Source organism: Agrilus planipennis, unplaced genomic scaffold (genome assembly GCF_000699045.2).
Source record: "Agrilus planipennis isolate EAB-ADULT unplaced genomic scaffold, Apla_2.0 scaffold20, whole genome shotgun sequence".
Taxonomy (NCBI): Eukaryota; Metazoa; Arthropoda; class Insecta; order Coleoptera; family Buprestidae; genus Agrilus; species Agrilus planipennis.
Window position 1 is genome coordinate 2,175,195 of NW_020439516.1, and position 22,383 is coordinate 2,197,577.

Genomic DNA, 22,383 nt, shown 5'->3' on the forward strand with positions numbered 1-22,383 from the left:
TATTAATTTGTAATTCCTTATTAAATTTACTAAATTCATATTAATAATAATTATCGTTAAAGCATTTAAATATACTTCAATTAGTTTTTGTAGTATCAACATTATTTGATGCTTGGATATTTGGAGTTATAGAAATTGTTTCGTTTTCATCATTTAATATCTTTTCTTCGTTTTTGTTTTTGATATTTTTATTATTTATATTTAATTCTTTTTTTATTTTCAATTCATTCTGTTGTGGCGTATGATCCATAGCAAATTCTATGTCACTTTTAGTTGTAGTTTGTGAATTTGTATTATTAATATTCTTTATCTTCAGTTTAGCCTTCACAGTAGGTGCTACTACATATTTAGTTATGTCTTCTATTACTTCGAATGGATGATGGGCACTGGTATAATTTTTAAAATTTTCTAATTTTTCTTTGTTATCACCAACAACTGGTTCAATATTATTGTCATCAAGATCTTCTAGCATCAGCGCGGATTTATAGTGATTTCCATGGGATTGTGAATAAATTTCATTCTCAAAATTGATTATTTCATCGACATCTTCCTGTACATTTATTGTCCCAATCAATTCTTCGTCCATTTTGTCAACTGCTTTTTCGTTTAGACGAAATTTTCCCAATTGCTTCACTTGAAACTTCGGAAATGAATTGGTATTCCGATCGAGAATGTAACTTTCGTTAAACGGTGCTTTATTTATATAGCTTTCGTTTGTTAATTTATACGCGGAAATAACAAGTTCATTTGCCATTCTTTCTTCTTCCAAGCCTTCAACGTAGATTTTCGGTTGAATCGGCTTTTGGCTGTAACTTTTACAGAATTCTTCACAACTAATCGATATATCTTTACTCACTCCATAAGTGATGTAGACTGCAGTAAGGGAAATCACAAATGGCAGTGTTACAATTACAATTAAGGTTAAAGCCGTAGCGAATGGAGTATTAAGATTTAATGAAAGTATTCCCATATTTCTTTTGACTGATTGTTCTATTAATTATATTTACAAATTGACGTATGTACTTATAATCAATATGTCACTGAATATTTCTTTTTTTTTTTCTTATTTCATGGGTGTAGTACTCAAGCAAATTAAATAATTTTTCAAATATTCTTTCAGCGTTCAACTCGAACTAAAATTATTCATGTGGAATTTGGGTAAGCATTGAAACATATGAAGGGGTCTTATTTCTCTCTTGCTTTTTGTAAATTAGCTGGCTTTATCTAGAGAGATTGTAAAGCTTTTGATTCCAATTTTGTTCTCAAAGCTATTCTCATGCTAATGAAATTCAAGTAAAGCTTTCAATTCTAAAATATCCTAAAATAAGTTCTTGATGTTCCCACATTTAGAATTTTAATTGTTATTCCTGACGCAGCCAGTAAACCATTATGCTTGGAATAACATCTCTCTCCAATCAACGAAATCTTCTTAATAACTAATTAGAATAACGTAAAGTATGTTTCAGCAGAATTTAACAGTATATATAAATTTTAGAAGACATATAAGGTTTTGTATTATCAAAATAATTTATAAAGAAGGTAATAATTTTCTCAACTCAGGTAATTGTTTGAGTACATTAGGTATAACTCTGGGATAGTTCCAGAAATTGTCTCCGATTCTGCTACTTCTTGTCTTGTCCTGTATGTTGTTTTCTGTAGCCTAAATAAAGAAAGACATTTCTATTGTTTCTCCAATTACGAGATTCACCAAATCGTTAATTTCAATTTTCTTAAAGCTCCTAGATTCATCTGGTTTAATGAAATTCGAAAGTAATAGAAAGAAGTCTTTTTATCGTAAATGTGGTAGAATATCGAACTAAGTTATTTACCCAAATTGTAATTAGATACGTTACTGTCTTTAGGTTAATTAGAAATCTACAATTTAATTTTAAATAAGTAGAAAATGAACAAAGTAACAAATGGCGAAGGCGCCTGGCGTGAGTCACATCATGCTCATCAATCATTTGATGAATAAATGAAGCAAACCTAAAATGTTTCAACAAAAAACTATTAAACAAAGTGTTATACTTAAAATGAACTATAAAAAGTATAAATAATGCGATTGCTAAAAATTATATATCATTTTAACAAATGCAAATCATAAAGTTTATTGTTGTTTTTGATCACATTTTATCCTTAAAAGCTTGGTCCAATTTCTGGCTTTAGTTTTGCAAATCAATGTGGATTTATTTAAAATTATATATTTTATTTTCTCTCCACGCCCTCCGTTTTTCTGAAGTTAACAAATAATCCCAATTGAGTAGGAAGTAGTAGTAGAGTTTTGAAACTGTTTTATGTTTAATGGAATTGTTGCCAATCTCTTTGTATAACGCTAGAAGTTTTGCAATTTGTTTTGTTTTTATAGTTTTATTGCTAAATAAATACGTTTAAGTCGTGAGTTAAGTTTCTTATCATCGTCAACTTAAGTCACTACCTCGTTTGCATCACAAATCTTAAACATCTGAAGTCATACACCTACATAAGGACCGGTGGACCAATTGAAACTTTGGCATTATTATAAACTTTAGTAATCTCATTTATTTGAAGGTGAATCTAAGAAAAATGATTAAAGAACATTATGTTACGTTTTTCCAACGTCATCCCTCGCGTCAAGTTTCTAAATATCTACCTGTCAAAGAACATCGACGACCACATAATCCTAATTCTTCTGTCCCTTGAAAACAGTATTTCCTTGCTAAACAGAAGGTACCCTATGTCCTTTTCTGTACCCCCGACAATATACGTCCAAATTTCCTGATGGGTTTTACTAGCGCATTCGCTCGTGTTCATATCCTAAATACGTATCAAAAACCATCGACGACCTCATAAAACTAATTTTTCAATCCTTCAGGAAGGGTACTTATTTTTTGGATAAAAGATGTCCTTTTGTGTACCCCTGACAATGTGTACAAAATTTCATGATGATCGGTTGAATAGTTAAGGCATGAATTGCATTTATAATATTAATTAGGATTGGTCAATCAAAAGGTAAAAACGTGAAAAATCATTTTCGACAATCCAATAATCTAATTCTATTAAGATCAATTATTAAATAAATCCAATATTGTTATTTCTTTCCATAAACATACTAGGTGAATGTACATGAGTATCGGGTTGTAATAGGTACGCTTCAGGCGTCGCTATTCGACGCTTCGCGACGGTCTCTCCTATCTGCTACGACGCGACGCCTGATAAGCTCTGTTTTCGGTTTGGTTTCAGTGCGTTTCGCGGTCTCTCGCTGGACGCGTTGTTTTACTCACTATTCGCTCTTCTCTGATTACAGATTTGCCACCACTCGTCCAAGTTTTGTCAACAGCTGTTCGAATATTGTTCCCGTTTGTAATCAATTTGTCACCCAGTAGCGACAACGAGGCATGTAAGTGCTTGTAAATTATCAGAAAATTTAGTTTTTGTTGTCCGAAATTGATTTAAAAGTAACTTAAAACTTCGAAACACTTTTGCTGTAGGAGAATAGTAGAGTAGGGAAATGGGATCACAATAAATTAAATTTACATTTAATTGTTCAATTCATCAGATTAAACAATCGAAAACATTTATAAGTTTGAGAAACCCATTCCGGTCTTATACAGCTTTACAAAATAGTATTTAATAGGTGCATAGGTACTTATTTGCAAGTGCATTTATGAAGTGAATTGATTTCTGTTTTATCATTTGATTTTTGAAGTTACTTTTATCTTAACTTCTTTTTACTTGATTGGGAGTATTTTCAAAAAATTAATTTTTAAATTTCAATTTTGCTAATTATGTTTTTTTTTAAATTCAGTCTAGCACTTTTAATAGAAATTATTTAAAAGTTCCAAAACTTCAATATTTCGCCTAAGAATTGCTTGTACTTCAAAATAATAATAGTAAAAGCAGATATTATATGTAGGTATGGTATTTAACAAACATTAAGGTAGATGGTAAACGTAAGATAAAATCTAATAATGTAAAATATTGATTTTCATGTAACATACGTAATAGAGTAAACCTACACAAGAAATAACATTTATTTGTAACTCCATTTATCTTGATATTTATTGAGGAAAGAAGAGAAACAGAGATAACCTGCCTGAAGTCCTTGTATAGGTAGTTCAAAATTTCATAAGCCTTTCTATACGCGATTGACAAAATTTTATTGTATTTATATTGCACATTATGCAAACATTGATTGGACTGTTAACCCTGTAACTTGTTTATAAACTTCGACATCAAATAGACTGGTAAACAATGACTACCTTTGTTGAAATCGTTGAACAGGCAAGGTCCATCAGATTCTAAAATACCTGTACTTTGTTCTATTAGGACTAAAAACTGCTAATGCTAATTATAACGTGTTAACTAGTGGTTTATTAAAAAAAAAAATGCAAAATATTCGCCCAAAGAATTTTTTGATATTATAGTCAATCAAAAAGAGAATAGCTACGGAGGTTTTGGTAAGTAAATTAACTAAGAGAGATATTCGCCTATAATTTTTGAAAAAAAAGGCACGTGTTTCGCCTACTTTTTGTCTGAATATTATCAACTCATTGCTAGTACTAAAAATGTTATAATTTTTTTTTCCGAATTTAACAAAAATTAATAAAACAGGGCTTTCTGCTTTCATTTTGTAATCTTCTCATCATTTTACTTACTGATCAAATATTTACGAGACAACGCTTGTGCTTTTTGATTCGTAAGTCAAATCAATAGCCGGTATCGGTTCAAAAGGAAATTTATATTCTTGTCAAAGCCGGAGATCGAAAACATCCTTTCCTGCGATATAACTTATATAAACTTAAAACGAGAAGGTTGTGAACGATTTTGGCATTTAGTTACCACGATTTGAAATTGGAAGTCTCAGCTGTTACACACTTGCTTCCAAAATATAAAGTGTCACAATTATATGAACTAGAAAATTCTTTAGTTCATAAGATTTATTACATTCATTGTCAGTATTTTAATTTGACAAATATTGGATTAGAGTGAAGATTAGGATATCTTGATGAAACCGCGTAGTTAATGGCGAAACGTCAATTTTATTCTCCTAATATTCCATAAAACTAAAACACTGGTATGCAAGGGAAGAAAAAGTAGTTAAAGAGCGAATATAAAGATAGGAGACGAAAAATTAGAGGAAGTGACTGATTTTAGGTATCTATTAGGAAGTCAGATAAGTCAGGATGGAAGGAGTAGTAGGGATATAAAGTAGTGGATAGCGCGGGATCGAGTCGCCTTCAATAAAAAGAAGTCACTTCTATGCTCGCGAACGGTTAATTAATAAATTCGAAAAAGATTGTTAAAGGTGTATGTTTGGAGCTCGGCGTTATACGGGTGCTATACATGGACAGTGGGCGCGGCGGAAAAGAAAAGGTTAGAAGCCTTCAAAATGTGGTGTTATAGGCGAATGTTGAGGGTAACGTGGGTAGAAAACGTTAGAAATGAAGAGGTATTAGAAATAATAGGAGAACAGAGGACTCTATGGAAGTCAATAGGAAATAGGCGAGATAGGTTATTAGGACAGCTTCTCATGCATGAAGGTCTAGTCAGAGACATATTAGAGGCAGAAACAGGAGTTAGGAGGGGTAGAGGTAGATCTAGATTAGATTACTCTTCGCAAATAGTTAAGGATGTGGGATGTTCTAGTTTTAGGGAAATGCAAAGTTTAGCTCATGATAGGAAAGAGTGGAGGTACGTGTCCAACCAGTCTTAGGACTGACGACCTTATGATGATGAATATTCTATACTTTTACGAAAATTTAAAATGGGAAAGAAATAGAAACTTCGTGTTAATTTTATATCTTTATCATACATATGTGCAGATAAGATATAACCCAACAGACTCAAATTTAATCAAGTTTTAGTTGTTTTAATTTGAGACCAACTTGCAAACTTTTGTTTCGTTTTTGGAAAATTAAAGTGATCGAAACTTGTAAACTACTATTTTGCAAAGGTATACGTGCCAAGTTGGCAAGTTGTATACAAACTATGAAAGTTTCAGTAAGACATCGACGTGAACAGGAATTTAGTTAGTGGTTTCAGTCGAGCAACTAGGCAAGTGAAGTGACCCAAGTTTTAGCGAGTTTACTCATTTATTATGCTTATTAAAGGTGATCAACTTCTTGGTAAATAATAACAATTAAAACGCCGAAGTGTATAATAAAAATTGGAAGTCACATGTGAAGACTATTTCCTGAAATTGAGGAAATGTAAAACTGAGACCATTTTAAATCCTTTTAATAAACATATGTATGTATTTATGTACTTATGTGTTTTATAGCAGAAATGCTAAGAGCATCTGCATGTAATGGAGACTTTATATTTCTCGAAAAAATAAACAGAATAACAATTGACATAGCTTGTCATCAACAGTATAAAATCAGTATTACAGTATGAATTGATCTATAAAAATCATCAACATTATCATCATCAGGTCTTCAACAGAAGTACTGGCTGAACACCCTTCTTCATTTCTTCCCATCTGGAGCCAATCTTCGCATCCTTCAAAAACTGCAGCAAACTAAATCTCTATTTGCAATTTGCAATTAGTAATCTCATCCAGATGTATCCCTGCCCCTCTTAATTCCTGATTCTGTTCCTCTCTGTTCTCCTACTCTTTCTAATTCCTTCTCATTTCTAACGTTTTCTAACTACAGTAAAAAGAAAAACGACCCGATATTGTTTAACTTATTTTGATTTAGGATTGATAGAATACGTACCCTACGTCCTTGAATGATGGGTCTGCATGTAATCACAATCCTAAATAATATTACAAAAGCGAGTGGGTGTTTGTTTGTTCAGTTATTACCATTTCACGTCTTAACTACTAAACCGATCATCATGAATTTTTTTACACACATTGTTAGGGGTACAAAGAGAATATAGAGTACTATTTATTCAGAAAAAACAACTGCTTCGAAGGGAAGAAAAAGCTCTTTTCATGTTTGTTATTCTAAGCGAAGTGTATGTTTATCCTAGAAAATTAGAAACTTTAATTTTATCCTGTTGATCCTGCTCAGGATCTAACAACAAATTTATCAAATTATTGTGTATCTTTGATGCTATTTGGAATATATTTATGAAATCAACGCGAGCGAAACCGCGAGTAAAAGCTTGTGTTACTATATTTAGAATTTCAGATGTAAAAACTTTTGTAAATTGTTTGATAACGTTAAATGAAGTTAAAGAAAAGTGTCACTTGCAAAAGGCCAAGCAGACAACCTTAAATAATACATATCAAAGTCGTTTTTATTCACGAGATTCTGTATTAAAATGTAACTGAAATAGAAACGTCACAGCACGATGGCGTTTAATATTAATATTGAACAATATTTATCACGTCGGCGTTTCTACTTGTGAAAAGTAGATGAAAATTCTATTTTGAACTTTTGTCTAATCTCATTTTTATTTCCAACACGGAGTCTCATATTTCTTTTTTCTACGTAACTTTTTTTTTGAACCAATTCAAATTTGGACGAATGGGTATCATTGTCGACGCTGTACAGTGCTTACATTTTAATCATGGCGATCTCTCAATAATCTAACCTCACCTATACCGTTAGTGCATAAATATGCTAAATAGTGTGTGACTTGATCTTGATATTTTGGTATTGGTCTAGCTTTTAGCTTAGGTCTTGCTGATATAGTCTCGATCTTGGTCTAGCTGAGGTAGTCTCGGTATTGGTCTTGGTATTGCTCATTTAATCTGATATTTACGTTTTTTTAATAATTCTTCCATCATCATCATCAACATAAGGTCATCAGTCCTAAGACTGGTTGGACACGTACCTCCACTCTTTCCTATCCTGAGCTAAACTTCGCATTTCCCTAAAACTAGAACAGCCCACATCCTTAACTATTTGCGAACAGTAATCTAATCTAGATCTACCTCTACCCCTCCTAACTCCTGTTTCTGCCTCTAATATGTCTCTGTCTAGACCTTCATGCCTAAGAGGGTGTCCTACCAACCTATCTCGCCTATTTTTTATTGACTTCCATAGAGTCCTCTGTTCTCCTATTCTTTCCAATACCTAATATAATTCTTCCAAGCACAATGTTTTCTATTTACCTAGGTACACAACGATTGTCTTAAATGCTGAAATTTTCATGACTTCTAAAGATAAAAGTGTCTATAGTTGTGAGCAAAATAGTAATAAATATTGAAAAAAAGTTAGTTTGTCTTTCTAATTGCAACCATGTGTTATCCAGACATAGGAACAAAGGATACTTAGTCCAAGGACATTTTTGAAAATAACTTTTTCCAAACAGTGGTTAAGTTTTCTTTTCAAATTTAGTATTAAAATCTAGGAAAACAAGCTGAAAATTTCAAATACTTCCAAAAAGAGTTGTATTAATGTTGCTTCATATAGTTTGACTCTTAAATCCATCCGCAGTAATAATTTTTATTTTAGTATTACGTATTTGATCTTGGTCTTAAATAATCGATCTCAGTTTTTGTCTTGGTATTGTTCGTTCGGTTGTGGTTTTAGTCTTATTCGTTCGGTCTTTGTCTTCGTCTTGCAAGTATAAAGACACTGAATCATTGATTGCATGGTGTTAGGCAAGACAATCTTCACCATAAATTGACGTTTTTCTATTAAATGTTCCGATTAAAAGACAACATTCTTGATATTGAAAGTTAGACCATTTACATACTTAGTTTCATTCTTTTATTAGACATTTTCGTAATCAGCTAATTCTAGGCTATTCTATCATTAGAAATCTCAGCTCCACAAAATTGTTAAAAACCTTCCTATTGTACAATCATATCCGTGCAAAATAATTATAGACTGATCGTTCCTGATTTTTAAAGCCTAGAATATTTGGTGTTATTAATTTAACCCAGATAAAGCAACAGTAGGTACTTCTATGAGTTCAACTTTTCTGAATTCGGTTCAGTCTTTGTTTGAGCTATTCACCCAAATGGTCTAACGGAACTTCATTGTTATACAAGAAAATCAAATGAAATTCTGTGGAACTTATTGAAAATGGCGCTCCATACATACAAACAGGGGGTTTAAAAAGAGGTTTTCGACATCAGTAAATACATTGAAATTTACTCATTTGTACTGTATTACCCAAGATTATCACTGCACTTAAACAACAAATAGTAAAATATTTTACTGTATGTACAGTAGAAAGAAGTTGTAGGTAACTTCCAAAAGACTTTAAGAACCTCCTTTTTTTAAAGTAATATGATTTTGATTAATCTAAGTTGAGAGTAGTAACTATATTTTACCTTTATTACAGGAATTCAATGCTGTTAAATTTTTTGTAGTCAGTACCTAAAATATATATACTTTAGTTCTTTCTTTTGTAATTATGTAATCTGTATTGATAAAATTTCATAAATAATCAAGTTATCTGAGAAAATCAATAAAGTTACTTGAGTTGTATTTTTTCTTTTAAAAATATGAAAAATAATAAGAAAATATGAAAAGTTTAGTTTAATACCCACTTAAAGAGATATTTGTCTTTGAATTTCTTACTATTATCATTATAATAATAACAACAATTATTGCTTCTAGAGATACCTATTTTGAAGAAAATTGCTTTCGTAATTTTATTAGGTACTTATTTTACAACTGAAATTAAATGATCAGAAGCCTCATATTCAAAAACAATGCTTTACTTTCAGATATTTTTTTTATAATATTCATGAAGGAGGATTAATTTTTTCGCTTTCTTTTACCGGATATTATTGCTAGAAAGTTTTCTCATAAAGCATTTTTTAGCGGCAGTACAGCGCAACATTTTATTCCGGGAAACTAAGTTAAATTTTCGGAGGCCTTGGAATTTTTTAAAATTTAAAGAAAGGGAAATCCTTCAAGGAATACTGTATACAACAGTTATTCTACATATTAGATGGTATGGTTCTCACAGCAGTTATGGCTGAGATTGTCAATCATGATGAAAAAATTGTGAATTATTATGAACAGGGGAAAGTAGACGCTTTCTAAACTAATGGGTTATTATCATGATAGGGTAGGCAGTACGATGAAAGGTTAACACGCAGATCCACGCCATTATATCCCTGTAGACAATCTTCGCATTTCTGGAAAACTAGAGCTACCTACTAACCTTATCCTCTATTCCTCTTTCAATGTTTCTCACTAATCCTTCATGTTTCAGGAGATATCTTACTATCCTATTTCTCCGTCTTCTCTGAGAACTATTTCCATAGAGCTTCTACTTCTACCTTCTTTCTCATGCTTATTAACTTAAAAAAAGATTAAACTTAAATCGTGTAACTAACGGTAAATGACTAAATCTATTATAAAAACGTTACCCACTAGCGAAGAAGGTACAAGTCGAATTTGGATTTTCGTTTCTGGATCAGGCCACGCGTCTTGGTCCCGTTACGTGGAGAGGTTGCTAGTTAAAAGATGATGAATTTTAATTTACTTAATTTATGAGCAGTCTTTTAAATATTTTTGAATTCCTTCGGAAAATGGAATTTGTTTAATATTCAACATCCCCAACTAGAAGGTCTTAGGGACAGTTCAAAATATGTACTTAATTACGACGGTTTCGTATATCTTTGTGAAACTGTTTTCCTGGAACAATAAACGACTAAATCTGTCATAAAAACTTTACCCACTAGAGAGGAAAGTACATGTCGAATTTAGATTTTCTTTTCTGGATTAGGTCACACGCCTCGGTCCCGTTACGTGCGGGGAGTGCGGGTCAAAAGTTGATGAATTTTGCGTTACTTAATTTATGAATAGTCGTTAAGTATTTATTATTTTGAATTCCTTCGGAAAATGGAATTTGTTTAATATTAAAGATCCCCAACTAGAATGTTTTAAAGACAATCTAAAATAAAGTATGTAGCGATTTACGACGATTTCGTATATCTTTGTGAAACTGTTTCCTGGAACTCTTTGCGTCAATAACTTTTTGTTCAGAACTTTTCATCAAATACTGAGCCAATATATCTTAAAAGTTCTGCATATTTCTCTTGGTTTAACATAGATATTTGATATTGAAGAAATTTAATAACTGATGGTAGTCACATTGTCGACAGTTGTTGCATACGGTTTCACTCTTCCTAAATTCTTCTTTTTTATTATTCTTACTCTCTCTCTTAATATCGTTCTGAGAAGTTGATGGCATTACACGTTCCCGTTTAGGAATTTTTGAGAGACAAATACATGTACGACTTATATTTTATCAACCGTCTTCTAAAAAAAAAACGTCATGCTTGAGGTGTCCTATACTTCGTTTACTTTCCCTAGCGGTGCGCCCCTTCCAATTTCTTCGATGCGCCCTGGCAAAATAGTAGGTAGGAAGAAAAAAGCTCATTATACTCTCGACTCTTGTTCATTAAAAATACTTTTTCATACAGTATCATGAATAGTAGTGCGAGTCGAAAACAGGCGTTAAAGCCTTTAATATGTCTTCAAATATAAAAAAACATCTCGTTGATATTTTCAGTAGTAATTGGTACCAATAACAGCACATTTGAGCAATGCTATTTTAGTGGATAAAATGGTCAATGTTTCCGTGCAGTACTGTACGGATTATACGCTCCTCACCGATTAAAAGTTTCACCGAGAGTCGTCTCCTTCCTTTTCTGGCCTAGTGCTGTTCTTTTCTACTTTGCGCCGGTCAAAGTGAAGGTCACATCGCTACAGAAAGTAAACGAATTCTACCAATCTAACTCAGCTATCTCTGATTGACTTCGATAGCCTCCTTTGTTCTCCTACTCCTTCTAATACCTCCTCATTTCTAACCTTCTCTATCCACGGCATTCTCATCATTCGCCTGTAACATCACAATTCGAACGCTTCTAACATTTTCATTTCCGATTTTTGGACATAACGCAACCTCATCATCTCCGTCTGATTTTTCTCATAGTAAAGGCTACATCTCAACTGTAGTACTATTTGAATTCGTTAACTTTTCAGTCGAAGTTAGTATATTTAAATTATATAGTTAATCATTTNTAATTCAGAATTGTTTAGGCTGACTCTATTTCGACTATCCTTCTTAGGAACAATAGATAACCGTTTGCTTGTCCTAAATTTTGGAAAACCTAATTCGCTTCAAGCCTGTTTATAAACCAAGAAAGTTTCTGGTCGGAGTGTTTCATAACGGTGTATGAATAATTTTATTGTCACAGTTTGTGGCCGCCTCGTATCTGTATTGACATTTTTATAATTTATGTCATTTTCATGCGAACTCTGTTGTAATGCACTATTTACAGTTATAAGTGAATGTAACACAATAAAAGTATAATATTGATTTCCCCATGTCTCTGGAAGTGAACAAATAATACGAGGGTGGATTGATAAGTTTCCGGCCTGACCAAGAAAAACAAGGTTTTTAAAAATTTTTTTTTTTATTTCTCAACATAATCTCCTCCAAGGCTGATACATTTCTCATAGCGGTGTTCCAGTCTATTAATGCCATCTCTATAGACTGATTCGTCAAGCTCCTCAAAATAACCATTTACAGCTTCGATTACTTCTTCATTGTCCGCAAATCTCTTACCGCCAAGCCATTTTTTGAGATTAGGGAACAGAAAATAGTCACTCGGGGCTAGGTCTGGAGAGTAAGGAGGGTGCGGCATCAATTCAAACTTTAGATCGTTGATTTTAGCCGTCGCAACGATTGACGTGTGCGCTGGTGCGTTATCGTGATGAAACAAGATTTTTTTCTTCGCCAGATGAGGTCGTTTAATTTTCACCTCGTGGCTCAAACGTTGCAATAAGTCTGCGTAGTATTGACCAGTGATAGTATTACCCTTTGCAAGGTAATCAATGTATATAATACCTCTTGCATCCCAAAAAACAGTAGCCATAACCTTGTTCGCCGAAAAAATTGTTTTTGCCTTCTTTGGAGTTGGTTCCCCTGGTCCAATCCACTGTTTAGACTGTTCTTTGGTTTCAGGAGTGTAGTGGTGGACCCACGTTTCGTCAACGGTTACGAATCGACGCAAAAATTCGCTTGGATTACGCTTATACAATGACAAATTTGCGGTAGAAATGTTTTTTCGAATCAATTTTTGGTCGACTGTTAGCAAACGCGGCACCCATCTTGCACAGAGCTTTTCCATATGCAAATGTTGGTGCAAAATATGTTGCACACGTTCATATGACATCTTACAGGTCTCAGCTATCTCACGCACTTTCAATCTGCGGTCTCCCAGCACTATTTGATGAATTTTTTCGATCATATCTGGAGTTGTGACCTCAACGGGGCGTCCTGAGCGAGGCCCATCAGAGGTGCTCACACGACCCTTTTTAAACTCGGAAACCCACTGCTTAACGGTTGAATATGACGGGGAGGATGTCCCCAGTGTTGAGTCCATCTCTTTTTTAATTTCCTTCGGCGTTAACCCCTTCAAATAAAAGTATTTGATGACAGCACGATTTTCCTGCTTTTCCATTTTTACGAAAACCACAGAGGCGTCTTGTTCAGCGTGCTGTCAAACCTACACTAGCAAGGAGATCGGGCTGAAACTATAGCTACAAGCTATCCAAGGATGGTACTATAGAATGTCACCTCAAGGTAGGCCTAGTGGCGTCATCTCTTGGTTAGGCCGGAAATTTATCAATCCACCCTCGTACAGTTATCTCATTTTATTGCAAAAAGCTAATGAATCATTTTGATATCACGATCTTCTAAGATCCTTATTTTTTCCATTGGCCTATCGATACAACTTATTTTCATAATTAAAAAACTAATACCTAAAAATATGTAATTCTTCTTTCGACGCTTTGAGATAAAATTTTAGCACAGGAAAAGTTATAGCAAGCGACGGAACAGGTAATTGTCATCAAAAGATGTCGAATGTAATCAAATACATTAAATTAATACATAATAATTATTAATAATTACATACCGTCTAAACAAATAAATATATAAATAGAAGTATAACTTCTATGTCATGAACATAAATATGTTCACACCTCCTTTCTGTTTATATTGTTATGTTATCATATAACAAATACGGTTCATTAGGACTGTAGCAAATACTAAAAACAATTCTTCTCTATAAAAGTACCTACTCATAATGAAAAAAACACGTTGGGGATGAAGGGGAATATCCTCAAGGGGATATACAATATCTGCAATGATTCTACGTGTTTACGTAATTTGATAATAAAGTTAGCTGAGAAGCGATAGCACCACATAAAAAAGTCAAGATAAAAATGAAGTTTCATAAATTGATGGCAAAGGAAATATTGCTTCAGACAGACCTTTTACCCACATTTTCTCGGCATCAAACGAAAAGCGTTTAACCAAGACGCGCATGCTCCAATGTTTTTTGTATGTATAATGCATGACGAGTTTTGTCACTGAGTTTGAGGTTTAAAGTTTAAAACATCCCACATCCTTAACTATTTGTTAACAGTAATCGAATCTAGGTCTACCTCTACTCCTCTTACTCTTGTTTCTGCTTCTAATATATCTCTGACTGGTCCTTCAAACCTGAGAAGGTGTCTGTTTGATTTAAATTTGATAGTTGTGGCGCTATCCCGCCGAAGGCTCTCTTGGTTATACACTTCGAATTATAGACTGCTTTTCTATATATAATTTATTCACACTATTTAGACTAATTGACTCGGTTGGTTAAAATTTGACTTGAATATTGGTATAGTTGAATTATAATATTTAATTGAATTGTGTGGTTGAATTTGAATAATTTCTACCTTTTTTTAAAAACTTTTGACTATTTCATTCCCACCAGCCAGTAATGTTGGTGGTTCGGATCAGAAAGTTGAGACGGACGAAATGAAGACAGAAGAGAATGAAAGATTATCTTTGGAATGTTACTGCCTCAGCATTTGCCTAAGTGATCCAAGGAAACCACAGAAAAACTTAGACCAAGGCAAACGGACCCGGAATCGAACCGGCGTCCTCCAGAATGCTAAGCGATGGTCTAAACCTCTAAGCCATGCCGCTCCGTCATTTCTACCTTGTTGACCAGGACTTAAATAATCTGCACAAAAATAGGAAACACCCCTAAAGTAAAACGGACCCCATGGTCAACGGTTATTTTATTGCTTTGCACCCTTCAGGTACCCAAAAAAAGTCCGACGTGACGTAGTTAGCGAATTGGACTTTCCCAACTTTTAATATACTTTTAATATACTTCGTTTACTTACTAGGCCAGAAAAGGAAGGAAGGAGACAACTCTCGGCCAAACTCTTAACCGGTGAGGAGCGTATAATCTGTACAGTACTGCACGGAAAAATTGACCATGAATAGGAAGGTCCGGCAAGAATCGTATATTTTATTTTTCCACATAGTCGTCGTTAAGATTAACACATTTCTCTCAATAATAAGTTTTTTCATTGTAACCCTAAAAATTTCTTCTGATTTTTCTTGAACCCAAGATTTGGTAGCTGTCTTTACCTCATCGTCCGACGCGTAATTATTACCCTTGAGGTCTGTTTTGAGTAAAGGAAAAGTATTTTAGGGGATGTAAGGTCGAATAACACAATAAAACAAATGAAATCAAACGGGACTAACAATTTAACAATATATTTACAATACTGGAACAATGAAATTAGAAATGAAAAGAAGTGAGAATAAAACTAGAAGACTTAGCAGATGAATTGAATTGAACTGTAGAAAACCGAATTAGGAAGTGTTAATGTTTTGGAAATGAAAATGTTAGGAAAACTATTAGGGCGGAGCTAGAAGCATTTAGATGAAAGTAGGGAACCAATTAGAAGAGAATAAAATCTGGAAATGTGAATATACAAAATACTAAGAAATAGACAGATAGAATGTTAACCCTAAACCGCTGAAGAAACCTATCATTAAAAAGCAATTAAGAAGGGACAATAGTTATTGACATCATGCAGTTAGTACGTGAAGTTGAAATGTTAAAAGGGATTATAGAAAAGTCCAAGTAATAAAGTTATTTGCAGAGAACACAATAGATAGGTACATACACAAAAGATTTGAAATAGAAATATTAAGACAGATATTTACATAATGAGAATAACAGAACAATACAACACAATTTTAACAGAAAGTTTGAAAAGATATTTACAAGCAAGAATAATAAAAATAGAAATATATACAGAAATATTTAAACATGATTTGGCGGCCAGGTATGCGCGGCCACACAGTTATTGTGAAGGTAGTCATCAAAGTAGAAACCCTACTATGAGTTAAAGTCTTTTGGGCGTCCAGCAGAGTTCCAACCACCTGGGGGCTTACTCAAGACTAAGCTGATATTTACAAGCAAGAATAATAAAAATAGAAATATATACAGAAATCTTTAAACATGATATGGCGGCATGGTATGCGCGGCCACAGTATAAAAAACGCAGGGCGCAAAATCGGGGAGTAACAAAAGTGTAAGATCAGTTCAAATTTCGCAGAAACGAATGGTGCACAAGCATAATCATGGTACAACATTATTGTCGTCTGTTGTTTGAACTGATTGCCCAACTTCCTTGAATCCGGAACCTGATAGCTATCTTTACCCCATAGTCCGAGGTGTAGTTATTGCCCTTGTAGTTTCTCTTGAGTAAAGAAAATGAATAGAAATGACAGGATGCAAAATCGAGGGAGTAAGGAAGATATAGAATCGATTCAAACTCCAGGTGTTTCAGAGATGAGTGGACGAATGTTGTCATGGTGTAAGATTATTTGCATGAGACTGCCTCTAACATGACAAGCTTGAACACGGGACTTAGTATACTTCGTTTACTTTCTGTAGCGATGTGACCTACAGTTTGACCGGGGCAAAGTAGAAAAGAACAGCACTAGGTCAGAAAAGGAAGGAGACAACTCTCTTAACCGGTGAGGAGCGTATAATCCGTACAGTACTGCACGGAAAAATTGACCATTTTATCCATTACAATTGCATTGCTCAAATGTGCTGTTATTGGTACCATTTACTACTGAAAATATCAACGAGATGTTTATTTATATTTGAAGACATATTAAAGGCTTTAACGCTTATTTTCGACTCGCACTACTATTCATGATTGAACAAAACTTCTGGCAGGTACTGTATGAAAAAGTATGTTTAATGAACAACAGTCGAGAGTATAATGAGCTTTTTTCTCCTTACCTACGATTTTGCCAGCGCGCATCTAAGACATTGGAAGGAGCACATCGCTACAGAAAGTAAATGAAGTATACCTACCTGAAGGGTGTAACAAAGGGGCCCAAAGCTGTTTGTGAACACAATTTGATGTTAAACAGAAATAATGACATACAGATATATACAAAATAAATACAAACTAAAAACACGATAAAAAAATATACAAATATATAAATATTGAAACACATCGACACCGAACAGTGTCCTACCAACCTATTTCGCCTATTTCTAATGAACTTCCAAAAAACAAATAAGTACTGGGGCAATAATATTCCATACATAACCTTCCACTCTCTTCTGCCTTCATTTCGTCCGTCTCAAATTTCTCTCCTCAACCACCATCCATTTCCATGATTCCTACAAGGAGGCTGAGGCGCAGTCCGGAGGGACTACTCGCTCACCAGCATCAGTAGTTGGTGGGAATAAAACACCCGAAATTTTTTTTTTTCAACTCTGTCTACTGTACTAATATCAAGTAGGTACGTTGTATATCGAGTAACGCAACGTTCTCTCTTTTTTGTTGTTCATCGTCACTCGATTAATTTTATATAAGAGGTGTACCATTTCAGCCGCGTATAGTAACACGCACTCTCACACATACTTTGTTTATATTACCATCATTCACATCTATATTTTATTCGAATATGCAAATATTTGTTTCGAAAACTTGCGCTAATAACTGCAATTATGTCGCAAATATCAATCAAAGAATATGGATTAAAGATAAATGAAGTTCATTTTGTATAAAATAATTAATAAGTGGTCTGTATTCTGTCGAAACTGCCAGACGCGGATCGCGATTTCGATCATTTTGGATCTCATCAGCGCCTCGCAGGCAGCTCCGACAGAACACAGACCAACTTTTACCTGATGTCTCAACAGTGAGTTTCAGAAATTACTACAAACGGCACAGTGAACGCCATCTGTAGCACAATGCTACATTTTAGGATTACGTATTTTTCAACAAGGTCCACTTGTGTGGATATCTACTTGCCGAAACGAATCCTGGCGTAGCCAACCTCAACGTGATAGGCACGTTAGCTTAATCGAATAAAATAATTCGAAGTGGTCTGTATTATCTGTATTGTCTGTTGAAACAGCAGGTAAAAGTTGGTCTGTGTTCTGTCGGAGCTGCCTGCGACGCGCTGATGAGATCCAAAAAGATCGAAATCGCGACCCGCGTCTGGCAGTTTCGACAGAATACAGACCACTTCGAATTATTTTATTCTATTATGGTAACGTGCCTATCACGTTGAGGTTGGCTACGCCAGGATTCGTTTTCAGCAAGTGGATATCCACAGAGATGGCGTTCACTGTGCCGTTTGTAGTATTTTCATTTTGTATTTTATGAAAAATCTACTTGTTTGTTTATTGAACAGTATCCCTGCAGTATAATGCAGAGATAAACATGTTACCTATTTATAGATCTGGTACAAATGAAAAAACAAACAGTTATTGAGTTTGAATTAAATAACCCATTACCAAGAAATGCATCAATTAGTTTCCATTTTCTATATTCAGACTGCGTCTATATTTTCATTTCATCCGAATTTTATCCGTTTGTTATTTTTACGAGAGAGTGTTCCGCATTATTGAATACGTAATGAAGTTATGGAGCAGCACTATCCGAATGTATCACAATTCTATAGCTTTAACCACAGACCCGCTTCTCTATTTCTATGAATCTCGGTGACCTCTAGACATACAAATTCTTGAATTTCGTACTACACAATTCGATACTTTTCATCGTCATAAGGTCGTCAGTCCTAAGGCTGGTTGGACACGCACCTCCACTTTTTCCTATCCTGAGCTAATCTTCGCATTTTCCCAAAAATAGAACATCCCACATCCTTAACTATTTGCGAACAGTAATCTAATCTACAATAGGTCTACCTCTACTCCTATTAACTCCTGTTTCTGCTTCTAATATGTCTGACTAGACCATCACGCCTGAGAAGATGTCTCTATCTCTCCTATTTCTTATTAACTTCCATAGAATCCTCTATTCTCCTATTCATTCTAATACCTCTTCGTTTCTAACCTTCTCTATATCCACAGTATCCTCATCATTCGCTTATAATACCACATTTCGAACGCTTCTAACCTTTTCTTTTCCGCTACGCCCACTGTCTATGTTTCGCATCCGTACACCTTTAACAAACTTTTTCGAATTTCTAAATTAACCGTTCGCAAGCATAGAAGTGACTTCTTTATATTGAAGGCAACTCTACCCTGCGCTATCCTATGTTTTATATCCCTACTACTTTTTCCGTCGTGACTTCTCTCACTCACTTCCTAGATACCTAAAATTAGCCACTTCTTCTAATTTTTCGTCTCCTGTCTTTATATTCGCCCTTTCCCCACTTTTTCTCCCTCCCATACCAGTATTTTTGTTTTACTTTTATTTATTTTCATACAGGACTGTTTTGTTAATGCCGCTTCCATTTTATTTAAAGCCGTCTCTAACTTCTCCTTGCTCAATGCTAATACTACTATGTCATCTGAAAATCTAAGCAAACTAATCTTTTGCCCCTTTATATCTATCCCTACAGTTGTACTGTCTTTAATGATTTTGTTCGCGTCTTCGATGAATAGATTAAAAAGTAGCGATGACAATACTTTTACATTTTACAAATTATGTTTAAACTTAAACGAAATAATTTATTCGAAAAAAGCAAACAAATATCTAACACATCCGAAGTTGATATTTCTACTTGGTATATATATCTAATAAATATTCGGTAAAGACAACAAAAATATTGTGCTTTTTCTGTACGCAAAAGTTGTTTCACAAAACATTTAAAATGCAGTCCACCAAACGACTTTAATGGAAAGGAAAATGAAATACAGTGGAATTCAATTGAAAAGTTTTCACCCCTAAACATAAAGACATTATTACGGGACTCAAAACTTATTTTGCTACCCCCCTGGATTGACTGAAGAGAAACAGTCAACATCCATGCCATTCACAATACCGACATTGTGACACTAACCCAGCAATTTCTACAATTATTATTACTTTAGTACTTCTATCAGAATAGTAAGCTATGCTAAACCACGCCGTCCAATACACAATGACAATACACACTTTCATAATATATTGTAGCGAGTACGAGTATGTTTGTGTGCGATCGGGCACACGTGTGCATGAACGGCTTATCGATTCGCCGACTAGCCGCGGGCGCCTTTCTTCATGTGCGGCGTATTTGTAAATGTATGTGTCGTACCTGCGTTCTGGGAAAGCAGTTAAACAGTTCAAAGAAAAAAATAAACTATCCGGATGTTTCCAGAAGGTTCCCAAAAATAAACAGAAGAGTATTAAAAGGAAGAGACAATTGCCGAGAGAAGGATGAAATAAATTGACCATTGCAGAAATGAATCCACAAATAAATTGACAGTGATAGCAGTGAAATAAATAGCGCAGTGAATACTGATATATCAACAGTAGTGTAAATAAATAGAATAATTCATAACCTAAGTTTAGTAATAATTTAATAGTGTTTCAAGTTCTTTAATAATTAGTGTAAATAAATAGTTTTTGCCGTTAGAAGTTAATTTTGTTAAACCCACGAACATTACAATGTCAAGCAATCTCTAAAAATCACAAATTTGCTTCATGAAGTGTTGACGAACATTACGGGGGCTTCTGTCCGTCCTACTATCGATCGTCCCTCGACAGTAATGTTACATTTTTTGCGTTTCATTCGTTTTCCATCGATCTAGCCAACTTGAGTGTATTAAAGGCAACTATTGTTCTCTTTCTTTCTCTCTTGTTCACCATAGATAACTTCCTCATCATTCGATTAATTTGCTGTAAGAAGTATGTGCAACACACGCTATATTTCACTTTTTAGTAGACACGACCTATCCCTTTATCGTCGCGAAAGTAAATATCCCCTAAGTGTTTATTTAATGTCCATTGTTCGACATGTCGTAAAGCTGTTTCAAATGGGACTTTTACATTCTACATTTGTCGAGTTAGTCTTCATTTTATCGCATGTATCTAATCGTTTTATGTTAATACCTCTATTTCTGGTGACATTGTTTCTCCTGAGCGAATTTAATTTTGCAGTTAACACCACTGAAGATTTTAAACAGTACAATACCCAGATATTGTTTCTAATTTAATTGAGAGAAAGTAATTAACGATTTCATTATGATCAATAGATAGTAGGAAATGTATTTTTCATTTGGTGCAGAAATAAAAACTAGACGTAGCAAATGTTTTTTCTTCTCAATTTAACACACACATTAAATATCGTTATGTATCTTCAAATTGTCTAATCAATGCAAGGAGTAACACCTGTAATACAGCTTGACATTTTGCATATTGTCTAAAACAGAGTAGTAAATTCGCAGATTACTTAAAGTAGTACTAATTTTATATAATGTCCGCTATTTAGACATTTGGCACATCGCCGCATTTTGTACATTATCGGAACAGATATAGTGTCGTATTTCATTTACACATCTTCTCTAACGGTTACTGCACTCGAACCAGCCACATGCTCACTATTAGTCATGTTACCAGAAATGTATGAAATCTACATCATAAAATTTTAGACATCTAAAAACTTACCTCAACCAGGGATAGCTCCTAATTTTTCAAATGATAATCTAATTCAGAATTGTTTAGGCTGACTCTATTTCGACTATCCTTCTTAGGAACAATAGATAACCGTTTGCTTGTCCTAAATTTTGGAAAACCTAATTCGCTTCAAGCCTGTTTATAAACCAAGAAAGTTTCTGGTCGGAGTGTTTCATAACCATCAGCTACTAATGCTGGCGGACTACACCGGAGAATAAGGCGGAAGGTCCTTCAGTGTTGATTAGAATGAAAAAGATGACGGATGAAATTAAAACAGGAGAGAGTAAAAGACTATCTGCGGATTATAACTGCCCCATTATTTACCACAGTAAAACTTGGACCAGAGTAGACGGATCTAGAATCTGTCCGATATCCTCCCGAATACTAAACAATAGTGTAGGTAAATCCCCAAATCATGCCGCTCGATTTTCATTCTAATTCTGATGTCCACGTTATATTTGGTACTGCTAACTTTTTTTTCGTGGAAGGTGAGAAACCCAGCCGTCCTTACAACTGAGTAATGTTGGATTCCATCCGTTCAAGACATACTAACTAGAACCTCTCTGGTACTGGAAAAAGAGATTTTTCTTGTCAGATTTCGGTTAAAAACTGTTTTAGGTGAAACGAAAAAGAAGCCAATTTCTTGAATTTAAAATGAAAGCTTAGTTTTTATTGGAGTGATATTAATTCATTTTTAAAAATAACATTTCATCAAATTTTTCATAATCTCTATTTTTAA

The 22,383-nt window shown here is 34.1% G+C and overlaps 1 protein-coding gene across 3 annotated transcripts in view; it reads left to right on the forward strand.

Annotated features, from left to right (window-relative positions):
* The first annotated feature begins 1,114 nt into the window (after nt 1-1,114).
* Nucleotides 1,115-22,383, forward strand: part of LOC108735093 (synaptotagmin-5) — a 94,444-nt gene continuing 73,175 nt past the window's right edge. For 2 of the 3 annotated variants that reach the window (XM_018466913.1, XM_018466915.1), the window contains exon 1: nt 3,241-3,376. The gene's annotated coding sequence lies outside the window, so the exon portion shown is untranslated. Of the gene's footprint in view, nt 1,159-3,240; nt 3,377-22,383 lie in introns of those variants that run through there. The other variant, XM_018466914.1, reaches the window with a different exon arrangement.